General features: G+C 46.0%; 13 non-coding genes and 1 pseudogene across 13 annotated transcripts; all 14 read right to left on the reverse strand.

The window, feature by feature from the left end:
• Positions 1-1,218: 1,218 nt before the first annotated feature.
• Positions 1,219-1,382, reverse strand: LOC127945268 (U1 spliceosomal RNA). Its single transcript, XR_008150611.1, has one exon. It is a non-coding gene; the product is annotated as a U1 spliceosomal RNA (small nuclear RNA).
• A 374-nt stretch (positions 1,383-1,756) lies between these two features.
• LOC127945512 (U2 spliceosomal RNA) lies at positions 1,757-1,947 on the reverse strand. The gene has a single exon (XR_008150842.1). It is a non-coding gene; the product is annotated as a U2 spliceosomal RNA (small nuclear RNA).
• A 2,487-nt stretch (positions 1,948-4,434) lies between these two features.
• On the reverse strand, positions 4,435-4,598 carry LOC127945269 (U1 spliceosomal RNA). The gene has a single exon (XR_008150612.1). It is a non-coding gene; the product is annotated as a U1 spliceosomal RNA (small nuclear RNA).
• A 374-nt stretch (positions 4,599-4,972) lies between these two features.
• On the reverse strand, positions 4,973-5,163 carry LOC127945513 (U2 spliceosomal RNA). The gene has a single exon (XR_008150843.1). It is a non-coding gene; the product is annotated as a U2 spliceosomal RNA (small nuclear RNA).
• A 2,487-nt stretch (positions 5,164-7,650) lies between these two features.
• On the reverse strand, positions 7,651-7,814 carry LOC127945270 (U1 spliceosomal RNA). The gene has a single exon (XR_008150613.1). It is a non-coding gene; the product is annotated as a U1 spliceosomal RNA (small nuclear RNA).
• A 374-nt stretch (positions 7,815-8,188) lies between these two features.
• On the reverse strand, positions 8,189-8,379 carry LOC127945514 (U2 spliceosomal RNA). Its single transcript, XR_008150844.1, has one exon. It is a non-coding gene; the product is annotated as a U2 spliceosomal RNA (small nuclear RNA).
• A 2,487-nt stretch (positions 8,380-10,866) lies between these two features.
• Positions 10,867-11,030, reverse strand: LOC127945271 (U1 spliceosomal RNA). The gene has a single exon (XR_008150614.1). It is a non-coding gene; the product is annotated as a U1 spliceosomal RNA (small nuclear RNA).
• A 374-nt stretch (positions 11,031-11,404) lies between these two features.
• LOC127945516 (U2 spliceosomal RNA) lies at positions 11,405-11,595 on the reverse strand. The gene has a single exon (XR_008150846.1). It is a non-coding gene; the product is annotated as a U2 spliceosomal RNA (small nuclear RNA).
• A 2,487-nt stretch (positions 11,596-14,082) lies between these two features.
• LOC127945272 (U1 spliceosomal RNA) lies at positions 14,083-14,246 on the reverse strand. Its single transcript, XR_008150615.1, has one exon. It is a non-coding gene; the product is annotated as a U1 spliceosomal RNA (small nuclear RNA).
• A 374-nt stretch (positions 14,247-14,620) lies between these two features.
• On the reverse strand, positions 14,621-14,812 carry LOC127945626 (U2 spliceosomal RNA). The gene has a single exon (XR_008150910.1). It is a non-coding gene; the product is annotated as a U2 spliceosomal RNA (small nuclear RNA).
• A 1,361-nt stretch (positions 14,813-16,173) lies between these two features.
• Positions 16,174-16,252, reverse strand: LOC127945684 (uncharacterized; annotated as a pseudogene).
• Positions 16,253-18,732: 2,480 nt separating this feature from the next.
• LOC127945273 (U1 spliceosomal RNA) lies at positions 18,733-18,896 on the reverse strand. Its single transcript, XR_008150616.1, has one exon. It is a non-coding gene; the product is annotated as a U1 spliceosomal RNA (small nuclear RNA).
• Positions 18,897-19,270: 374 nt separating this feature from the next.
• Positions 19,271-19,461, reverse strand: LOC127945517 (U2 spliceosomal RNA). Its single transcript, XR_008150847.1, has one exon. It is a non-coding gene; the product is annotated as a U2 spliceosomal RNA (small nuclear RNA).
• Positions 19,462-21,941: 2,480 nt separating this feature from the next.
• LOC127945274 (U1 spliceosomal RNA) lies at positions 21,942-22,105 on the reverse strand. The gene has a single exon (XR_008150617.1). It is a non-coding gene; the product is annotated as a U1 spliceosomal RNA (small nuclear RNA).
• Positions 22,106-22,311: the final 206 nt, after the last annotated feature.

Raw genomic sequence — 22,311 nt, forward strand, 5'->3', positions numbered from 1 at the left:
GGTCTCAGATTGGCCCGTCGCTCTGACGAAATTTTCGGGTATTTTGGATTTTGTCGAAAACCTTCTTTTGCAACCTGGCGCCAGGTATTTGGCCCAGTCCCACCCAAATCAGCACAGAAAGCTTCTCTGGAGTCTGAGTGTCAATAATCATCCAAAAATAGAGGAAATTTCCATTCACCTTGGCGAGGGGACCTCAAAACGTGCTAAGGTGGCGTGTCCGAGGTGGCTCGAATGGCTATAACTCCAGGAAGGAGTGAGATCCCTTCACCCAAATCGGCACACCTATGCAGGGGCTCAGTCCGAGGCCAGGTGAAAAGGGACGCGGCGACAGGCCACTAGGTGGCGCCGTAAGCTGAAAAATAGGGAAAATGTAATGTAAATGGACAATCAAACAAAGATGAAAACACCTGCAACACTGCGGGATGGTAGTACCCTCCCCTGTCTGCAACGTCACCGGGCCTTGTCCCGATCGGCCTGACGGTGGAACTGCAGCGACGGAAAGTACGGCATGGCTCGTAACTCCCAAACGGTTGGTCGCAGAGCCACGTGCCTTATGTCACCGGAATCCTTGGCTCGAGCCGAACGAGACGCAGGTCTCAGATTGGCCCGTCGCTCTGACGAAATTTTCGGGTATTTTGGATTTTGTCGAAAACCTTCTTTTGCAACCTGGCGCCAGGTATTTGGCCCAGTCCCACCCAAATCAGCACAGAAAGCTTCTCTGGAGTCTGACTGTCAATAATCATCCAAAAAAATAGGAAATTTCCATTCACCTTGGCGAGGGGACCTCAAAGCGTGCTAAGGTGGCGTGTCCGAGGTGGCTCGAATGGCTATAACTCCAGGAAGGAGTGAGATCCCTTCACCCAAATCGGCACACCTGTGCAGGGGCTCAGTCCGAGGCCAGGTGAAAAAGGGCGCGGCGACAGGCCACTAGGTGTCGCTGTAAGCGACAACAAAATTAATACGAATCGAAAAAAAGGACAACCAAACAACATGGAGACAGTTACAGCTAGGCTGCAGTCAGTCCAATCTACTTTCAAAGTAAGGTCTGCGCTATGTTCGAACTAAACTACCCACCAGGGTCCGATTTTTCAAGAGCGCAAGTGACTTTGTTTCACAGGCGCACAACACATATCTCGCATGTGACAGAACTCCCCATTCTGAAAGGAAAATAAATAAAAAACTGTAAAAACCTCTTCTGCTTTGTTTCACCAACAATTTCAGGGGAGAGCGCGAACGCAGTCCCCCACTACCATAAATTATGCAGTCGAGATTCCCGCATTTGGGGAATTCGCAGGGGTCAGCATGGCCGGAGTGCAATGGACAAGCCTCGCCCTGGGTGAACCGCCTTCTTGATCATGGTGTCTCCCCTGCCAGGTAAGTATGAAGGCCCAGGCGGTCAGCCAGAGGTCTGATTTGCATCTCTACCATCCTCACCAACGGTTAGCCCTCCGCCCCCCCTCCGGGAAAGGAAGGACGGGTGCCTTCCGTTACTGGCCTGGAAACTGCCAAGCTCATGGGCCGGTGCTTCCCAACGCCAGTTTTAGATGACTCTCTTTAAACAAACACACCTGATTCGATGCGTCACCTCGTCTGTGAAAGACTTCAAGACCTCAGGTGGGTGCATCGTTAGTGGAAGAGTCCAAGACCCCAGGTGGACACATCAGGAAAAAAGTTTGCAATAAACCACAGCATCTGCAATGGCAGCTCTCATTCCTTGTTCTGCTATTCGACACAATAAATGGCAATCCCCAAAAAGGGAAAGCACACCGTTCCTGGAGACACTGCAATACCAGGCCGATGCATGGAGTGGACGGAGCAAGCCCCGGCTCCAGCTCCGTGATCTAAAAATCCATTTAATATGTAGTCCCCGGATGGGGGACGTATCAGATATTAAACTGATAAGAACAGATACTACACTTGATCTTAGCCAAAAGGCCGAGAAGCGATGCTGCTAAGACGCAGCAGGGAGGAAGCCGGACACGGCGATGCCCATCTCGGCTTTGGTAAGTTTTGGGAGACCTAAAAACGCTGGGGGATGGTACCCTGATAGCACACATACATCTAGGAGACGTCTATTTGACATATGAATTTACATCTGCAAGATGTAGTTTTAAGGCTGTTTGCTCATCTGCAATACGTCTATTGGACGTCTCCTTTTAGCAGTGTTTGGAAGGTTACTTTGGAAATGTAATAGGTTACAGATTACAAGTTACCCTGTTTAAAATGTTATAGTAGTATAACTTTTTCAATTACTTTATTAAAGTAATGTAACTAATTACTTTTGAGTACTTTTAGATTACTTTTCTAAATTTGTGAAAATGAAATAATAATAAATAAAAACATATACATCAACTCAAATACAGTTATCTAATAAGCATGTGTCATTCCTGTATAATAAACTCCTGAAACATTGGTGTTTTTTTAAACTGCTGTCTCTTTGTATATGATATGATAGGTAAAATGCATGACGTGACACAGAGCAGTTCTAGAAATGATGTTTATGTGCTCATGTACTCCTATATTGAGGCGGCAGAGGCTGACAACACTGCAAGCTTCAGTAGGCCTATTTGTATTAAATGAAACTGCATGTTTTTGCCATTAATTTACAGGAAGGGCGGACTGGGAAAAACAAAAAATTCTGTTAAAATTCTGGAAATTATTAGGGCGTATGTCTCAGAACAGTCAGTGCAATTTGGGAAAGAAATCAGTGAAATCTGTATGTGGATGTGTGTAAATATTCAAATGTAATTGCCTTTGTAATCGTTAAAAATTTCATAAGTAACTTTAATTTAATTACTAATTTTTTCTTCGTAACTGTAACTAATTACAGTTACATTCATTTTGTAATTAAATTACGTAATGCTGTTACATGTAACTAGTTACTCCCCAACACTGCCTTTTAGATGTCAGATAGATGTCAATTAGATGTCTTTTAGATGTTTATGATTTAGAAGGTATATAAAACTGACATCTGAAAGGCGTATGTCAGACGTTTGTAGATGGCAGATGCTTTCCAGATCAACATTTCTTTAACAGACATCTTGCAGACGTAAGTGTGCTATCTGGGTAGTACCCTCCCCTGTCTACAACGTCACCGGGCCTCGTCCCGATCGGCCTGACGGAAAGTACGGCATGGCTCGTAACTCCCAAACGGTTGGTCGCAGAGCCACGTGCCTTATGTCACCGGAATCCTTGGCTCGAGCCGAACGAGACGCAGGTCTCAGATTGGCCCGTCGCTCTGACGAAATTTTCGGGTATTTTGGATTTTGTCGAAAACCTTCTTTTGCAACCTGGCGCCAGGTATTTGGCCCAGTCCCACCCAAATCAGCACAGAAAGCTTCTCTGGAGTCTGAGTGTCAATAATCATCCAAAAATAGAGGAAATTTCCATTCACCTTGGCGAGGGGACCTCAAAACGTGCTAAGGTGGCGTGTCCGAGGTGGCTCGAATGGCTATAACTCCAGGAAGGAGTGAGATCCCTTCACCCAAATCGGCACACCTGTGCAGGGGCTCAGTCCGAGGCCAGGTGAAAAGGGACGCGGCGACAGGCCACTAGGTGGCGCCGTAAGCTGAAAAATAGGGAAAATGTAATGTAAATGGACAATCAAACAAAGATGAAAACACCTGCAACACTGCGGGATGGTAGTACCCTCCCCTGTCTGCAACGTCACCGGGCCTTGTCCCGATCGGCCTGACGGTGGAACTGCAGCGACGGAAAGTACGGCATGGCTCGTAACTCCCAAACGGTTGGTCGCAGAGCCACGTGCCTTATGTCACCGGAATCCTTGGCTCGAGCCGAACGAGACGCAGGTCTCAGATTGGCCCGTCGCTCTGACGAAATTTTCGGGTATTTTGGATTTTGTCGAAAACCTTCTTTTGCAACCTGGCGCCAGGTATTTGGCCCAGTCCCACCCAAATCAGCACAGAAAGCTTCTCTGGAGTCTGACTGTCAATAATCATCCAAAAAAATAGGAAATTTCCATTCACCTTGGCGAGGGGACCTCAAAGCGTGCTAAGGTGGCGTGTCCGAGGTGGCTCGAATGGCTATAACTCCAGGAAGGAGTGAGATCCCTTCACCCAAATCGGCACACCTGTGCAGGGGCTCAGTCCGAGGCCAGGTGAAAAAGGGCGCGGCGACAGGCCACTAGGTGTCGCTGTAAGCGACAACAAAATTAATACGAATCGAAAAAAAGGACAACCAAACAACATGGAGACAGTTACAGCTAGGCTGCAGTCAGTCCAATCTACTTTCAAAGTAAGGTCTGCGCTATGTTCGAACTAAACTACCCACCAGGGTCCGATTTTTCAAGAGCGCAAGTGACTTTGTTTCACAGGCGCACAACACATATCTCGCATGTGACAGAACTCCCCATTCTGAAAGGAAAATAAATAAAAAACTGTAAAAACCTCTTCTGCTTTGTTTCACCAACAATTTCAGGGGAGAGCGCGAACGCAGTCCCCCACTACCATAAATTATGCAGTCGAGATTCCCGCATTTGGGGAATTCGCAGGGGTCAGCATGGCCGGAGTGCAATGGACAAGCCTCGCCCTGGGTGAACCGCCTTCTTGATCATGGTGTCTCCCCTGCCAGGTAAGTATGAAGGCCCAGGCGGTCAGCCAGAGGTCTGATTTGCATCTCTACCATCCTCACCAACGGTTAGCCCTCCGCCCCCCCTCCGGGAAAGGAAGGACGGGTGCCTTCCGTTACTGGCCTGGAAACTGCCAAGCTCATGGGCCGGTGCTTCCCAACGCCAGTTTTAGATGACTCTCTTTAAACAAACACACCTGATTCGATGCGTCACCTCGTCTGTGAAAGACTTCAAGACCTCAGGTGGGTGCATCGTTAGTGGAAGAGTCCAAGACCCCAGGTGGACACATCAGGAAAAAAGTTTGCAATAAACCACAGCATCTGCAATGGCAGCTCTCATTCCTTGTTCTGCTATTCGACACAATAAATGGCAATCCCCAAAAAGGGAAAGCACACCGTTCCTGGAGACACTGCAATACCAGGCCGATGCATGGAGTGGACGGAGCAAGCCCCGGCTCCAGCTCCGTGATCTAAAAATCCATTTAATATGTAGTCCCCGGATGGGGGACGTATCAGATATTAAACTGATAAGAACAGATACTACACTTGATCTTAGCCAAAAGGCCGAGAAGCGATGCTGCTAAGATGCAGCAGGGAGGAAGCCGGACACGGCGATGCCCATCTCGGCTTTGGTAAGTTTTGGGAGACCTAAAAACGCTGGGGGATGGTACCCTGATAGCACACATACATCTAGGAGACGTCTATTTGACATATGAATTTACATCTGCAAGATGTAGTTTTAAGGCTGTTTGCTCATCTGCAATACGTCTATTGGACGTCTCCTTTTAGCAGTGTTTGGAAGGTTACTTTGGAAATGTAATAGGTTACAGATTACAAGTTACCCTGTTTAAAATGTTATAGTAGTATAACTTTTTCAATTACTTTATTAAAGTAATGTAACTAATTACTTTTGAGTACTTTTAGATTACTTTTCTAAATTTGTGAAAATGAAATAATAATAAATAAAAACATATACATCAACTCAAATACAGTTATCTAATAAGCATGTGTCATTCCTGTATAATAAACTCCTGAAACATTGGTGTTTTTTTAAACTGCTGTCTCTTTGTATATGATATGATAGGTAAAATGCATGACGTGACACAGAGCAGTTCTAGAAATGATGTTTATGTGCTCATGTACTCCTATATTGAGGCGGCAGAGGCTGACAACACTGCAAGCTTCAGTAGGCCTATTTGTATTAAATGAAACTGCATGTTTTTGCCATTAATTTACAGGAAGGGCGGACTGGGAAAAACAAAAAATTCTGTTAAAATTCTGGAAATTATTAGGGCGTATGTCTCAGAACAGTCAGTGCAATTTGGGAAAGAAATCAGTGAAATCTGTATGTGGATGTGTGTAAATATTCAAATGTAATTGCCTTTGTAATCGTTAAAAATTTCATAAGTAACTTTAATTTAATTACTAATTTTTTCTTCGTAACTGTAACTAATTACAGTTACATTCATTTTGTAATTAAATTACGTAATGCTGTTACATGTAACTAGTTACTCCCCAACACTGCCTTTTAGATGTCAGATAGATGTCAATTAGATGTCTTTTAGATGTTTATGATTTAGAAGGTATATAAAACTGACATCTGAAAGGCGTATGTCAGACGTTTGTAGATGGCAGATGCTTTCCAGATCAACATTTCTTTAACAGACATCTTGCAGACGTAAGTGTGCTATCTGGGTAGTACCCTCCCCTGTCTACAACGTCACCGGGCCTCGTCCCGATCGGCCTGACGGAAAGTACGGCATGGCTCGTAACTCCCAAACGGTTGGTCGCAGAGCCACGTGCCTTATGTCACCGGAATCCTTGGCTCGAGCCGAACGAGACGCAGGTCTCAGATTGGCCCGTCGCTCTGACGAAATTTTCGGGTATTTTGGATTTTGTCGAAAACCTTCTTTTGCAACCTGGCGCCAGGTATTTGGCCCAGTCCCACCCAAATCAGCACAGAAAGCTTCTCTGGAGTCTGAGTGTCAATAATCATCCAAAAATAGAGGAAATTTCCATTCACCTTGGCGAGGGGACCTCAAAACGTGCTAAGGTGGCGTGTCCGAGGTGGCTCGAATGGCTATAACTCCAGGAAGGAGTGAGATCCCTTCACCCAAATCGGCACACCTGTGCAGGGGCTCAGTCCGAGGCCAGGTGAAAAGGGACGCGGCGACAGGCCACTAGGTGGCGCCGTAAGCTGAAAAATAGGGAAAATGTAATGTAAATGGACAATCAAACAAAGATGAAAACACCTGCAACACTGCGGGATGGTAGTACCCTCCCCTGTCTGCAACGTCACCGGGCCTTGTCCCGATCGGCCTGACGGTGGAACTGCAGCGACGGAAAGTACGGCATGGCTCGTAACTCCCAAACGGTTGGTCGCAGAGCCACGTGCCTTATGTCACCGGAATCCTTGGCTCGAGCCGAACGAGACGCAGGTCTCAGATTGGCCCGTCGCTCTGACGAAATTTTCGGGTATTTTGGATTTTGTCGAAAACCTTCTTTTGCAACCTGGCGCCAGGTATTTGGCCCAGTCCCACCCAAATCAGCACAGAAAGCTTCTCTGGAGTCTGACTGTCAATAATCATCCAAAAAAATAGGAAATTTCCATTCACCTTGGCGAGGGGACCTCAAAGCGTGCTAAGGTGGCGTGTCCGAGGTGGCTCGAATGGCTATAACTCCAGGAAGGAGTGAGATCCCTTCACCCAAATCGGCACACCTGTGCAGGGGCTCAGTCCGAGGCCAGGTGAAAAAGGGCGCGGCGACAGGCCACTAGGTGTCGCTGTAAGCGACAACAAAATTAATACGAATCGAAAAAAAGGACAACCAAACAACATGGAGACAGTTACAGCTAGGCTGCAGTCAGTCCAATCTACTTTCAAAGTAAGGTCTGCGCTATGTTCGAACTAAACTACCCACCAGGGTCCGATTTTTCAAGAGCGCAAGTGACTTTGTTTCACAGGCGCACAACACATATCTCGCATGTGACAGAACTCCCCATTCTGAAAGGAAAATAAATAAAAAACTGTAAAAACCTCTTCTGCTTTGTTTCACCAACAATTTCAGGGGAGAGCGCGAACGCAGTCCCCCACTACCATAAATTATGCAGTCGAGATTCCCGCATTTGGGGAATTCGCAGGGGTCAGCATGGCCGGAGTGCAATGGACAAGCCTCGCCCTGGGTGAACCGCCTTCTTGATCATGGTGTCTCCCCTGCCAGGTAAGTATGAAGGCCCAGGCGGTCAGCCAGAGGTCTGATTTGCATCTCTACCATCCTCACCAACGGTTAGCCCTCCGCCCCCCCTCCGGGAAAGGAAGGACGGGTGCCTTCCGTTACTGGCCTGGAAACTGCCAAGCTCATGGGCCGGTGCTTCCCAACGCCAGTTTTAGATGACTCTCTTTAAACAAACACACCTGATTCGATGCGTCACCTCGTCTGTGAAAGACTTCAAGACCTCAGGTGGGTGCATCGTTAGTGGAAGAGTCCAAGACCCCAGGTGGACACATCAGGAAAAAAGTTTGCAATAAACCACAGCATCTGCAATGGCAGCTCTCATTCCTTGTTCTGCTATTCGACACAATAAATGGCAATCCCCAAAAAGGGAAAGCACACCGTTCCTGGAGACACTGCAATACCAGGCCGATGCATGGAGTGGACGGAGCAAGCCCCGGCTCCAGCTCCGTGATCTAAAAATCCATTTAATATGTAGTCCCCGGATGGGGGACGTATCAGATATTAAACTGATAAGAACAGATACTACACTTGATCTTAGCCAAAAGGCCGAGAAGCGATGCTGCTAAGACGCAGCAGGGAGGAAGCCGGACACGGCGATGCCCATCTCGGCTTTGGTAAGTTTTGGGAGACCTAAAAACGCTGGGGGATGGTACCCTGATAGCACACATACATCTAGGAGACGTCTATTTGACATATGAATTTACATCTGCAAGATGTAGTTTTAAGGCTGTTTGCTCATCTGCAATACGTCTATTGGACGTCTCCTTTTAGCAGTGTTTGGAAGGTTACTTTGGAAATGTAATAGGTTACAGATTACAAGTTACCCTGTTTAAAATGTTATAGTAGTATAACTTTTTCAATTACTTTATTAAAGTAATGTAACTAATTACTTTTGAGTACTTTTAGATTACTTTTCTAAATTTGTGAAAATGAAATAATAATAAATAAAAACATATACATCAACTCAAATACAGTTATCTAATAAGCATGTGTCATTCCTGTATAATAAACTCCTGAAACATTGGTGTTTTTTAAAACTGCTGTCTCTTTGTATATGATATGATAGGTAAAATGCATGACGTGACACAGAGCAGTTCTAGAAATGATGTTTATGTGCTCATGTACTCCTATATTGAGGCGGCAGAGGCTGACAACACTGCAAGCTTCAGTAGGCCTATTTGTATTAAATGAAACTGCATGTTTTTGCCATTAATTTACAGGAAGGGCGGACTGGGAAAAACAAAAAATTCTGTTAAAATTCTGGAAATTATTAGGGCGTATGTCTCAGAACAGTCAGTGCAATTTGGGAAAGAAATCAGTGAAATCTGTATGTGGATGTGTGTAAATATTCAAATGTAATTGCCTTTGTAATCGTTAAAAATTTCATAAGTAACTTTAATTTAATTACTAATTTTTTCTTCGTAACTGTAACTAATTACAGTTACATTCATTTTGTAATTAAATTACGTAATGCTGTTACATGTAACTAGTTACTCCCCAACACTGCCTTTTAGATGTCAGATAGATGTCAATTAGATGTCTTTTAGATGTTTATGATTTAGAAGGTATATAAAACTGACATCTGAAAGGCGTATGTCAGACGTTTGTAGATGGCAGATGCTTTCCAGATCAACATTTCTTTAACAGACATCTTGCAGACGTAAGTGTGCTATCTGGGTAGTACCCTCCCCTGTCTACAACGTCACCGGGCCTCGTCCCGATCGGCCTGACGGAAAGTACGGCATGGCTCGTAACTCCCAAACGGTTGGTCGCAGAGCCACGTGCCTTATGTCACCGGAATCCTTGGCTCGAGCCGAACGAGACGCAGGTCTCAGATTGGCCCGTCGCTCTGACGAAATTTTCGGGTATTTTGGATTTTGTCGAAAACCTTCTTTTGCAACCTGGCGCCAGGTATTTGGCCCAGTCCCACCCAAATCAGCACAGAAAGCTTCTCTGGAGTCTGAGTGTCAATAATCATCCAAAAATAGAGGAAATTTCCATTCACCTTGGCGAGGGGACCTCAAAACGTGCTAAGGTGGCGTGTCCGAGGTGGCTCGAATGGCTATAACTCCAGGAAGGAGTGAGATCCCTTCACCCAAATCGGCACACCTGTGCAGGGGCTCAGTCCGAGGCCAGGTGAAAAGGGACGCGGCGACAGGCCACTAGGTGGCGCCGTAAGCTGAAAAATAGGGAAAATGTAATGTAAATGGACAATCAAACAAAGATGAAAACACCTGCAACACTGCGGGATGGTAGTACCCTCCCCTGTCTGCAACGTCACCGGGCCTTGTCCCGATCGGCCTGACGGTGGAACTGCAGCGACGGAAAGTACGGCATGGCTCGTAACTCCCAAACGGTTGGTCGCAGAGCCACGTGCCTTATGTCACCGGAATCCTTGGCTCGAGCCGAACGAGACGCAGGTCTCAGATTGGCCCGTCGCTCTGACGAAATTTTCGGGTATTTTGGATTTTGTCGAAAACCTTCTTTTGCAACCTGGCGCCAGGTATTTGGCCCAGTCCCACCCAAATCAGCACAGAAAGCTTCTCTGGAGTCTGACTGTCAATAATCATCCAAAAAAATAGGAAATTTCCATTCACCTTGGCGAGGGGACCTCAAAGCGTGCTAAGGTGGCGTGTCCGAGGTGGCTCGAATGGCTATAACTCCAGGAAGGAGTGAGATCCCTTCACCCAAATCGGCACACCTGTGCAGGGGCTCAGTCCGAGGCCAGGTGAAAAAGGGCGCGGCGACAGGCCACTAGGTGTCGCTGTAAGCGACAACAAAATTAATACGAATCGAAAAAAAGGACAACCAAACAACATGGAGACAGTTACAGCTAGGCTGCAGTCAGTCCAATCTACTTTCAAAGTAAGGTCTGCGCTATGTTCGAACTAAACTACCCACCAGGGTCCGATTTTTCAAGAGCGCAAGTGACTTTGTTTCACAGGCGCACAACACATATCTCGCATGTGACAGAACTCCCCATTCTGAAAGGAAAATAAATAAAAAACTGTAAAAACCTCTTCTGCTTTGTTTCACCAACAATTTCAGGGGAGAGCGCGAACGCAGTCCCCCACTACCATAAATTATGCAGTCGAGATTCCCGCATTTGGGGAATTCGCAGGGGTCAGCATGGCCGGAGTGCAATGGACAAGCCTCGCCCTGGGTGAACCGCCTTCTTGATCATGGTGTCTCCCCTGCCAGGTAAGTATGAAGGCCCAGGCGGTCAGCCAGAGGTCTGATTTGCATCTCTACCATCCTCACCAACGGTTAGCCCTCCGCCCCCCCTCCGGGAAAGGAAGGACGGGTGCCTTCCGTTACTGGCCTGGAAACTGCCAAGCTCATGGGCCGGTGCTTCCCAACGCCAGTTTTAGATGACTCTCTTTAAACAAACACACCTGATTCGATGCGTCACCTCGTCTGTGAAAGACTTCAAGACCTCAGGTGGGTGCATCGTTAGTGGAAGAGTCCAAGACCCCAGGTGGACACATCAGGAAAAAAGTTTGCAATAAACCACAGCATCTGCAATGGCAGCTCTCATTCCTTGTTCTGCTATTCGACACAATAAATGGCAATCCCCAAAAAGGGAAAGCACACCGTTCCTGGAGACACTGCAATACCAGGCCGATGCATGGAGTGGACGGAGCAAGCCCCGGCTCCAGCTCCGTGATCTAAAAATCCATTTAATATGTAGTCCCCGGATGGGGGACGTATCAGATATTAAACTGATAAGAACAGATACTACACTTGATCTTAGCCAAAAGGCCGAGAAGCGATGCTGCTAAGACGCAGCAGGGAGGAAGCCGGACACGGCGATGCCCATCTCGGCTTTGGTAAGTTTTGGGAGACCTAAAAACGCTGGGGGATGGTACCCTGATAGCACACATACATCTAGGAGACGTCTATTTGACATATGAATTTACATCTGCAAGATGTAGTTTTAAGGCTGTTTGCTCATCTGCAATACGTCTATTGGACGTCTCCTTTTAGCAGTGTTTGGAAGGTTACTTTGGAAATGTAATAGGTTACAGATTACAAGTTACCCTGTTTAAAATGTTATAGTAGTATAACTTTTTCAATTACTTTATTAAAGTAATGTAACTAATTACTTTTGAGTACTTTTAGATTACTTTTCTAAATTTGTGAAAATGAAATAATAATAAATAAAAACATATACATCAACTCAAATACAGTTATCTAATAAGCATGTGTCATTCCTGTATAATAAACTCCTGAAACATTGGTGTTTTTTAAAACTGCTGTCTCTTTGTATATGATATGATAGGTAAAATGCATGACGTGACACAGAGCAGTTCTAGAAATGATGTTTATGTGCTCATGTACTCCTATATTGAGGCGGCAGAGGCTGACAACACTGCAAGCTTCAGTAGGCCTATTTGTATTAAATGAAACTGCATGTTTTTGCCATTAATTTACAGGAAGGGCGGACTGGGAAAAACAAAAAATTCTGTTAAAATTCTGGAAATTATTAGGGCGTATGTCTCAGAACAGTCAGTGCAATTTGGGAAAGAAATCAGTGAAATCTGTATGTGGATGTGTGTAAATATTCAAATGTAATTGCCTTTGTAATCGTTAAAAATTTCATAAGTAACTTTAATTTAATTACTAATTTTTTCTTCGTAACTGTAACTAATTACAGTTACATTCATTTTGTAATTAAATTACGTAATGCTGTTACATGTAACTAGTTACTCCCCAACACTGCCTTTTAGATGTCAGATAGATGTCAATTAGATGTCTTTTAGATGTTTATGATTTAGAAGGTATATAAAACTGACATCTGAAAGGCGTATGTCAGACGTTTGTAGATGGCAGATGCTTTCCAGATCAACATTTCTTTAACAGACATCTTGCAGACGTAAGTGTGCTATCTGGGTAGTACCCTCCCCTGTCTACAACGTCACCGGGCCTCGTCCCGATCGGCCTGACGGAAAGTACGGCATGGCTCGTAACTCCCAAACGGTTGGTCGCAGAGCCACGTGCCTTATGTCACCGGAATCCTTGGCTCGAGCCGAACGAGACGCAGGTCTCAGATTGGCCCGTCGCTCTGACGAAATTTTCGGGTATTTTGGATTTTGTCGAAAACCTTCTTTTGCAACCTGGCGCCAGGTATTTGGCCCAGTCCCACCCAAATCAGCACAGAAAGCTTCTCTGGAGTCTGAGTGTCAATAATCATCCAAAAATAGAGGAAATTTCCATTCACCTTGGCGAGGGGACCTCAAAACGTGCTAAGGTGGCGTGTCCGAGGTGGCTCGAATGGCTATAACTCCAGGAAGGAGTGAGATCCCTTCACCCAAATCGGCACACCTGTGCAGGGGCTCAGTCCGAGGCCAGGTGAAAAGGGACGCGGCGACAGGCCACTAGGTGGCGCCGTAAGCTGAAAAATAGGGAAAATGTAATGTAAATGGACAATCAAACAAAGATGAAAACACCTGCAACACTGCGGGATGGTAGTACCCTCCCCTGTCTGCAACGTCACCGGGCCTTGTCCCGATCGGCCTGACGGTGGAACTGCAGCGACGGAAAGTACGGCATGGCTCGTAACTCCCAAACGGTTGGTCGCAGAGCCACGTGCCTTATGTCACCGGAATCCTTGGCTCGAGCCGAACGAGACGCAGGTCTCAGATTGGCCCGTCGCTCTGACGAAATTTTCGGGTATTTTGGATTTTGTCGAAAACCTTCTTTTGCAACCTGGCGCCAGGTATTTGGCCCAGTCCCACCCAAATCAGCACAGAAAGCTTCTCTGGAGTCTGACTGTCAATAATCATCCAAAAAAATAGGAAATTTCCATTCACCTTGGCGAGGGGACCTCAAAGCGTGCTAAGGTGGCGTGTCCGAGGTGGCTCGAATGGCTATAACTCCAGGAAGGAGTGAGATCCCTTCACCCAAATCGGCACACCTGTGCAGGGGCTCAGTCCGAGGCCAGGTGAAAAAGGGCGCGGCGACAGGCCACTAGGTGTCGCTGTAAGCGACAACAAAATTAATACGAATCGAAAAAAAGGACAACCAAACAACATGGAGACAGTTACAGCTAGGCTGCAGTCAGTCCAATCTACTTTCAAAGTAAGGTCTGCGCTATGTTCGAACTAAACTACCCACCAGGGTCCGATTTTTCAAGAGCGCAAGTGACTTTGTTTCACAGGCGCACAACACATATCTCGCATGTGACAGAACTCCCCATTCTGAAAGGAAAATAAATAAAAAACTGTAAAAACCTCTTCTGCTTTGTTTCACCAACAATTTCAGGGGAGAGCGCGAACGCAGTCCCCCACTACCATAAATTATGCAGTCGAGATTCCCGCATTTGGGGAATTCGCAGGGGTCAGCATGGCCGGAGTGCAATGGACAAGCCTCGCCCTGGGTGAACCGCCTTCTTGATCATGGTGTCTCCCCTGCCAGGTAAGTATGAAGGCCCAGGCGGTCAGCCAGAGGTCTGATTTGCATCTCTACCATCCTCACCAACGGTTAGCCCTCCGCCCCCCCTCCGGGAAAGGAAGGACGGGTGCCTTCCGTTACTGGCCTGGAAACTGCCAAGCTCATGGGCCGGTGCTTCCCAACGCCAGTTTTAGATGACTCTCTTTAAACAAACACACCTGATTCGATGCGTCACCTCGTCTGTGAAAGACTTCAAGACCTCAGGTGGGTGCATCGTTAGTGGAAGAGTCCAAGACCCCAGGTGGACACATCAGGAAAAAAGTTTGCAATAAACCACAGCATCTGCAATGGCAGCTCTCATTCCTTGTTCTGCTATTCGACACAATAAATGGCAATCCCCAAAAAGGGAAAGCACACCGTTCCTGGAGACACTGCAATACCAGGCCGATGCATGGAGTGGACGGAGCAAGCCCCGGCTCCAGCTCCGTGATCTAAAAATCCATTTAATATGTAGTCCCCGGATGGGGGACGTATCAGATATTAAACTGATAAGAACAGATTTTTTTTTTTTTTTTTTTTATTAAACTCCAAAACTCATACAACATTTACTTCAAACTCAAAAATCACAACATTCCAATTTTAAAGTTAGCACATTTTGAACAGCACATCACAACTATCCCTAGAAATGTTTAAACTTAAAGGACTTTTTTGCCAACACTACTTCCGCCTCCCTTCCCCTTCACTCTCCTTGCAACTACATCAGTCCATTCCTGAGAATCTTCTTCTCCATCTGCCTCACACTCTCCCCATTCCCAGTTGTCCACCTGTTGATCTTGCAAATCTAATAAGTCCTCTAAAGAAACAAGAGTCCTTGCAGCTTCGAGCTTCGAGCACTTCCACTCTCTTTCCTCTTCTTCACAGTCATCCTTTTCAACTGCACGCCGACGCCCTCTTCCTCCTGATACCTCCATCTTGTTATCTCCGTCCTCCTTCTGATCCATGTCCTTAATTGGCTCCTCTGCATCACCTGAAATTATTTCAATCAACCGTTCCTCTGCCACTGGGGATGTCTCCCTTCGATAAAGTATCTTATCATTCACTTCAGCTGTCCGCTCCCATCTGTGCTTACTGGCTTCAGCAGCATGTGCAGTCTGTCTTGCTGATGAGCTGGACCACTCACCAACAAGGGCTTTACAGTCACCCAGCAAGTCTTCCCCTTCTTTAAATAAACTGGCATAACTTTTCTTCCTGCCTGGACAGCCCCGATACAGATGCTCATCACTTCCACATAAACTGCAACGCTTTGGAGCCGTGCATATACCTGCCACATGGTTGGACTCACCACAAAATCTGCATCTCTCTCCTTTGCAATCAACCTTCACGTGACCCTGTCCTCCACACCGTCGACAATATAGAGGTTGTCCAGGATAGTACAAGTAACCTTTGTTTGGTCCAATTGAAAAACTGCCTGGAGGATGTAACACACTACCTTGTACAGAGGGGTCAATTTTCAGCTTCACCATGTACCTCCTCTTCCCATTCCAAATCCCAAAACGGTCTTTTAAATGTTCTCCTCCTCTCACAGCTTCACAATATCGCTTAACTAACGCCAGGACGTCCGAATCCTCTACAAAGGGGTTGTATACATGAATTATAAGAGGGATGAAGTCCTGGACAAACAATGACTGGAGCTGCAGTCCTTCAAGCAGCTTATGACCCTCTTTCTTCTTCCAGGCTTCAAAGAAATCCACACAATCTTTCAGGGTAGTAAAAGTTAAATCCAAAAAACCAGATACCGCAAAATCTTGTAGGCAGAAAATATCACCAGGCTGAATCTTGAAAACTCCTTGAAGAATTTCCACAACACAAAATTCTCTTCCAAAACGTTGCTTCACAAAGTCCTCAGCATCCATCTTCAATTCCACACGAACACTATTCCTCATCCGAACCATCTTGGCCGATGCTTTCACACGCTCTCCCGGCAAAGCTCCTGGAAAAGATACTACACTTGATCTTAGCCAAAAGGCCGAGAAGCGATGCTGCTAAGACGCAGCAGGGAGGAAGCCGGACACGGCGATGCCCATCTCGGCTTTGGTAAGTTTTGGGAGACCTAAAAACGCTGGGGGATGGTACCCTGATAGCACACATACATCTAGGAGACGTCTATTTGACATATGAATTTACATCTGCAAGATGTAGTTTTAAGGCTGTTTGCTCATCTGCAATACGTCTATTGGACGTCTCCTTTTAGCAGTGTTTGGAAGGTTACTTTGGAAATGTAATAGGTTACAGATTACAAGTTACCCTGTTTAAAATGTTATAGTAGTATAACTTTTTCAATTACTTTATTAAAGTAATGTAACTAATTACTTTTGAGTACTTTTAGATTACTTTTCTAAATTTGTGAAAATGAAATAATAATAAATAAAAACATATACATCAACTCAAATACAGTTATCTAATAAGCATGTGTCATTCCTGTATAATAAACTCCTGAAACATTGGTGTTTTTTTAAACTGCTGTCTCTTTGTATATGATATGATAGGTAAAATGCATGACGTGACACAGAGCAGTTCTAGAAATGATGTTTATGTGCTCATGTACTCCTATATTGAGGCGGCAGAGGCTGACAACACTGCAAGCTTCAGTAGGCCTATTTGTATTAAATGAAACTGCATGTTTTTGCCATTAATTTACAGGAAGGGCGGACTGGGAAAAACAAAAAATTCTGTTAAAATTCTGGAAATTATTAGGGCGTATGTCTCAGAACAGTCAGTGCAATTTGGGAAAGAAATCAGTGAAATCTGTATGTGGATGTGTGTAAATATTCAAATGTAATTGCCTTTGTAATCGTTAAAAATTTCATAAGTAACTTTAATTTAATTACTAATTTTTTCTTCGTAACTGTAACTAATTACAGTTACATTCATTTTGTAATTAAATTACGTAATGCTGTTACATGTAACTAGTTACTCCCCAACACTGCCTTTTAGATGTCAGATAGATGTCAATTAGATGTCTTTTAGATGTTTATGATTTAGAAGGTATATAAAACTGACATCTGAAAGGCGTATGTCAGACGTTTGTAGATGGCAGATGCTTTCCAGATCAACATTTCTTTAACAGACATCTTGCAGACGTAAGTGTGCTATCTGGGTAGTACCCTCCCCTGTCTACAACGTCACCGGGCCTCGTCCCGATCGGCCTGACGGAAAGTACGGCATGGCTCGTAACTCCCAAACGGTTGGTCGCAGAGCCACGTGCCTTATGTCACCGGAATCCTTGGCTCGAGCCGAACGAGACGCAGGTCTCAGATTGGCCCGTCGCTCTGACGAAATTTCCGGGTATTTTGTCGAAAACCTTCTTTTGCAACCTGGCGCCAGGTATTTGGCCCAGTCCCACCCAAATCAGCACAGAAAGCTTCTCTGGAGTCTGAGTGTCAATAATCATCCAAAAATAGAGGAAATTTCCATTCACCTTGGCGAGGGGACCTCAAAACGTGCTAAGGTGGCGTGTCCGAGGTGGCTCGAATGGCTATAACTCCAGGAAGGAGTGAGATCCCTTCACCCAAATCGGCACACCTGTGCAGGGGCTCAGTCCGAGGCCAGGTGAAAAGGGACGCGGCGACAGGCCACTAGGTGGCGCCGTAAGCTGAAAAATAGGGAAAATGTAATGTAAATGGACAATCAAACAAAGATGAAAACACCTGCAACACTGCGGGATGGTAGTACCCTCCCCTGTCTGCAACGTCACCGGGCCTTGTCCCGATCGGCCTGACGGTGGAACTGCAGCGACGGAAAGTACGGCATGGCTCGTAACTCCCAAACGGTTGGTCGCAGAGCCACGTGCCTTATGTCACCGGAATCCTTGGCTCGAGCCGAACGAGACGCAGGTCTCAGATTGGCCCGTCGCTCTGACGAAATTTTCGGGTATTTTGGATTTTGTCGAAAACCTTCTTTTGCAACCTGGCGCCAGGTATTTGGCCCAGTCCCACCCAAATCAGCACAGAAAGCTTCTCTGGAGTCTGACTGTCAATAATCATCCAAAAAAATAGGAAATTTCCATTCACCTTGGCGAGGGGACCTCAAAGCGTGCTAAGGTGGCGTGTCCGAGGTGGCTCGAATGGCTATAACTCCAGGAAGGAGTGAGATCCCTTCACCCAAATCGGCACACCTGTGCAGGGGCTCAGTCCGAGGCCAGGTGAAAAAGGGCGCGGCGACAGGCCACTAGGTGTCGCTGTAAGCGACAACAAAATTAATACGAATCGAAAAAAAGGACAACCAAACAACATGGAGACAGTTACAGCTAGGCTGCAGTCAGTCCAATCTACTTTCAAAGTAAGGTCTGCGCTATGTTCGAACTAAACTACCCACCAGGGTCCGATTTTTCAAGAGCGCAAGTGACTTTGTTTCACAGGCGCACAACACATATCTCGCATGTGACAGAACTCCCCATTCTGAAAGGAAAATAAATAAAAAACTGTAAAAACCTCTTCTGCTTTGTTTCACCAACAATTTCAGGGGAGAGCGCGAACGCAGTCCCCCACTACCATAAATTATGCAGTCGAGATTCCCGCATTTGGGGAATTCGCAGGGGTCAGCATGGCCGGAGTGCAATGGACAAGCCTCGCCCTGGGTGAACCGCCTTCTTGATCATGGTGTCTCCCCTGCCAGGTAAGTATGAAGGCCCAGGCGGTCAGCCAGAGGTCTGATTTGCATCTCTACCATCCTCACCAACGGTTAGCCCTCCGCCCCCCCTCCGGGAAAGGAAGGACGGGTGCCTTCCGTTACTGGCCTGGAAACTGCCAAGCTCATGGGCCGGTGCTTCCCAACGCCAGTTTTAGATGACTCTCTTTAAACAAACACACCTGATTCGATGCGTCACCTCGTCTGTGAAAGACTTCAAGACCTCAGGTGGGTGCATCGTTAGTGGAAGAGTCCAAGACCCCAGGTGGACACATCAGGAAAAAAGTTTGCAATAAACCACAGCATCTGCAATGGCAGCTCTCATTCCTTGTTCTGCTATTCGACACAATAAATGGCAATCCCCAAAAAGGGAAAGCACACCGTTCCTGGAGACACTGCAATACCAGGCCGATGCATGGAGTGGACGGAGCAAGCCCCGGCTCCAGCTCCGTGATCTAAAAATCCATTTAATATGTAGTCCCCGGATGGGGGACGTATCAGATATTAAACTGATAAGAACAGATACTACACTTGATCTTAGCCAAAAGGCCGAGAAGCGATGCTGCTAAGACGCAGCAGGGAGGAAGCCGGACACGGCGATGCCCATCTCGGCTTTGGTAAGTTTTGGGAGACCTAAAAACGCTGGGGGATGGTACCCTGATAGCACACATACATCTAGGAGACGTCTATTTGACATATGAATTTACATCTGCAAGATGTAGTTTTAAGGCTGTTTGCTCATCTGCAATACGTCTATTGGACGTCTCCTTTTAGCAGTGTTTGGAAGGTTACTTTGGAAATGTAATAGGTTACAGATTACAAGTTACCCTGTTTAAAATGTTATAGTAGTATAACTTTTTCAATTACTTTATTAAAGTAATGTAACTAATTACTTTTGAGTACTTTTAGATTACTTTTCTAAATTTGTGAAAATGAAATAATAATAAATAAAAACATATACATCAACTCAAATACAGTTATCTAATAAGCATGTGTCATTCCTGTATAATAAACTCCTGAAACATTGGTGTTTTTTTAAACTGCTGTCTCTTTGTATATGATATGATAGGTAAAATGCATGACGTGACACAGAGCAGTTCTAGAAATGATGTTTATGTGCTCATGTACTCCTATATTGAGGCGGCAGAGGCTGACAACACTGCAAGCTTCAGTAGGCCTATTTGTATTAAATGAAACTGCATGTTTTTGCCATTAATTTACAGGAAGGGCGGACTGGGAAAAACAAAAAATTCTGTTAAAATTCTGGAAATTATTAGGGCGTATGTCTCAGAACAGTCAGTGCAATTTGGGAAAGAAATCAGTGAAATCTGTATGTGGATGTGTGTAAATATTCAAATGTAATTGCCTTTGTAATCGTTAAAAATTTCATAAGTAACTTTAATTTAATTACTAATTTTTTCTTCGTAACTGTAACTAATTACAGTTACATTCATTTTGTAATTAAATTACGTAATGCTGTTACATGTAACTAGTTACTCCCCAACACTGCCTTTTAGATGTCAGATAGATGTCAATTAGATGTCTTTTAGATGTTTATGATTTAGAAGGTATATAAAACTGACATCTGAAAGGCGTATGTCAGACGTTTGTAGATGGCAGATGCTTTCCAGATCAACATTTCTTTAACAGACATCTTGCAGACGTAAGTGTGCTATCTGGGTAGTACCCTCCCCTGTCTACAACGTCACCGGGCCTCGTCCCGATCGGCCTGACGGAAAGTACGGCATGGCTCGTAACTCCCAAACGGTTGGTCGCAGAGCCACGTGCCTTATGTCACCGGAATCCTTGGCTCGAGCCGAACGAGACGCAGGTCTCAGATTGGCCCGTCGCTCTGACGAAATTTCCGGGTATTTTGTCGAAAACCTTCTTTTGCAACCTGGCGCCAGGTATTTGGCCCAGTCCCACCCAAATCAGCACAGAAAGCTTCTCTGGAGTCTGAGTGTCAATAATCATCCAAAAATAGAGGAAATTTCCATTCACCTTGGCGAGGGGACCTCAAAACGTGCTAAGGTGGCGTGTCCGAGGTGGCTCGAATGGCTATAACTCCAGGAAGGAGTGAGATCCCTTCACCCAAATCGGCACACCTGTGCAGGGGCTCAGTCCGAGGCCAGGTGAAAAGGGACGCGGCGACAGGCCACTAGGTGGCGCCGTAAGCTGAAAAATAGGGAAAATGTAATGTAAATGGACAATCAAACAAAGATGAAAACACCTGCAACACTGCGGGATGGTAGTACCCTCCCCTGTCTGCAACGTCACCGGGCCTTGTCCCGATCGGCCTGACGGTGGAACTGCAGCGACGGAAAGTACGGCATGGCTCGTAACTCCCAAACGGTTGGTCGCAGAGCCACGTGCCTTATGTCACCGGAATCCTTGGCTCGAGCCGAACGAGACGCAGGTCTCAGATTGGCCCGTCGCTCTGACGAAATTTTCGGGTATTTTGGATTTTGTCGAAAACCTTCTTTTGCAACCTGGCGCCAGGTATTTGGCCCAGTCCCACCCAAATCAGCACAGAAAGCTTCTCTGGAGTCTGACTGTCAATAATCATCCAAAAAAATAGGAAATTTCCATTCACCTTGGCGAGGGGACCTCAAAGCGTGCTAAGGTGGCGTGTCCGAGGTGGCTCGAATGGCTATAACTCCAGGAAGGAGTGAGATCCCTTCACCCAAATCGGCACACCTGTGCAGGGGCTCAGTCCGAGGCCAGGTGAAAAAGGGCGCGGCGACAGGCCACTAGGTGTCGCTGTAAGCGACAACAAAATTAATACGAATCGAAAAAAAGGACAACCAAACAACATGGAGACAGTTACAGCTAGGCTGCAGTCAGTCCAATCTACTTTCAAAGTAAGGTCTGCGCTATGTTCGAACTAAACTACCCACCAGGGTCCGATTTTTCAAGAGCGCAAGTGACTTTGTTTCACAGGCGCACAACACATATCTCGCATGTGACAGAACTCCCCATTCTGAAAGGAAAATAAATAAAAAACTGTAAAAACCTCTTCTGCTTTGTTTCACCAACAATTTCAGGGGAGAGCGCGAACGCAGTCCCCCACTACCATAAATTATGCAGTCGAGATTCCCGCATTTGGGGAATTCGCAGGGGTCAGCATGGCCGGAGTGCAATGGACAAGCCTCGCCCTGGGTGAACCGCCTTCTTGATCATGGTGTCTCCCCTGCCAGGTAAGTATGAAGGCCCAGGCGGTCAGCCAGAGGTCTGATTTGCATCTCTACCATCCTCACCAACGGTTAGCCCTCCGCCCCCCCTCCGGGAAAGGAAGGACGGGTGCCTTCCGTTACTGGCCTGGAAACTGCCAAGCTCATGGGCCGGTGCTTCCCAACGCCAGTTTTAGATGACTCTCTTTAAACAAACACACCTGATTCGATGCGTCACCTC

The sequence above is a fragment of the Carassius gibelio genome, chromosome A23 (assembly GCF_023724105.1).
Source record: "Carassius gibelio isolate Cgi1373 ecotype wild population from Czech Republic chromosome A23, carGib1.2-hapl.c, whole genome shotgun sequence".
NCBI classification, from domain to species: domain Eukaryota; kingdom Metazoa; phylum Chordata; class Actinopteri; order Cypriniformes; family Cyprinidae; genus Carassius; species Carassius gibelio.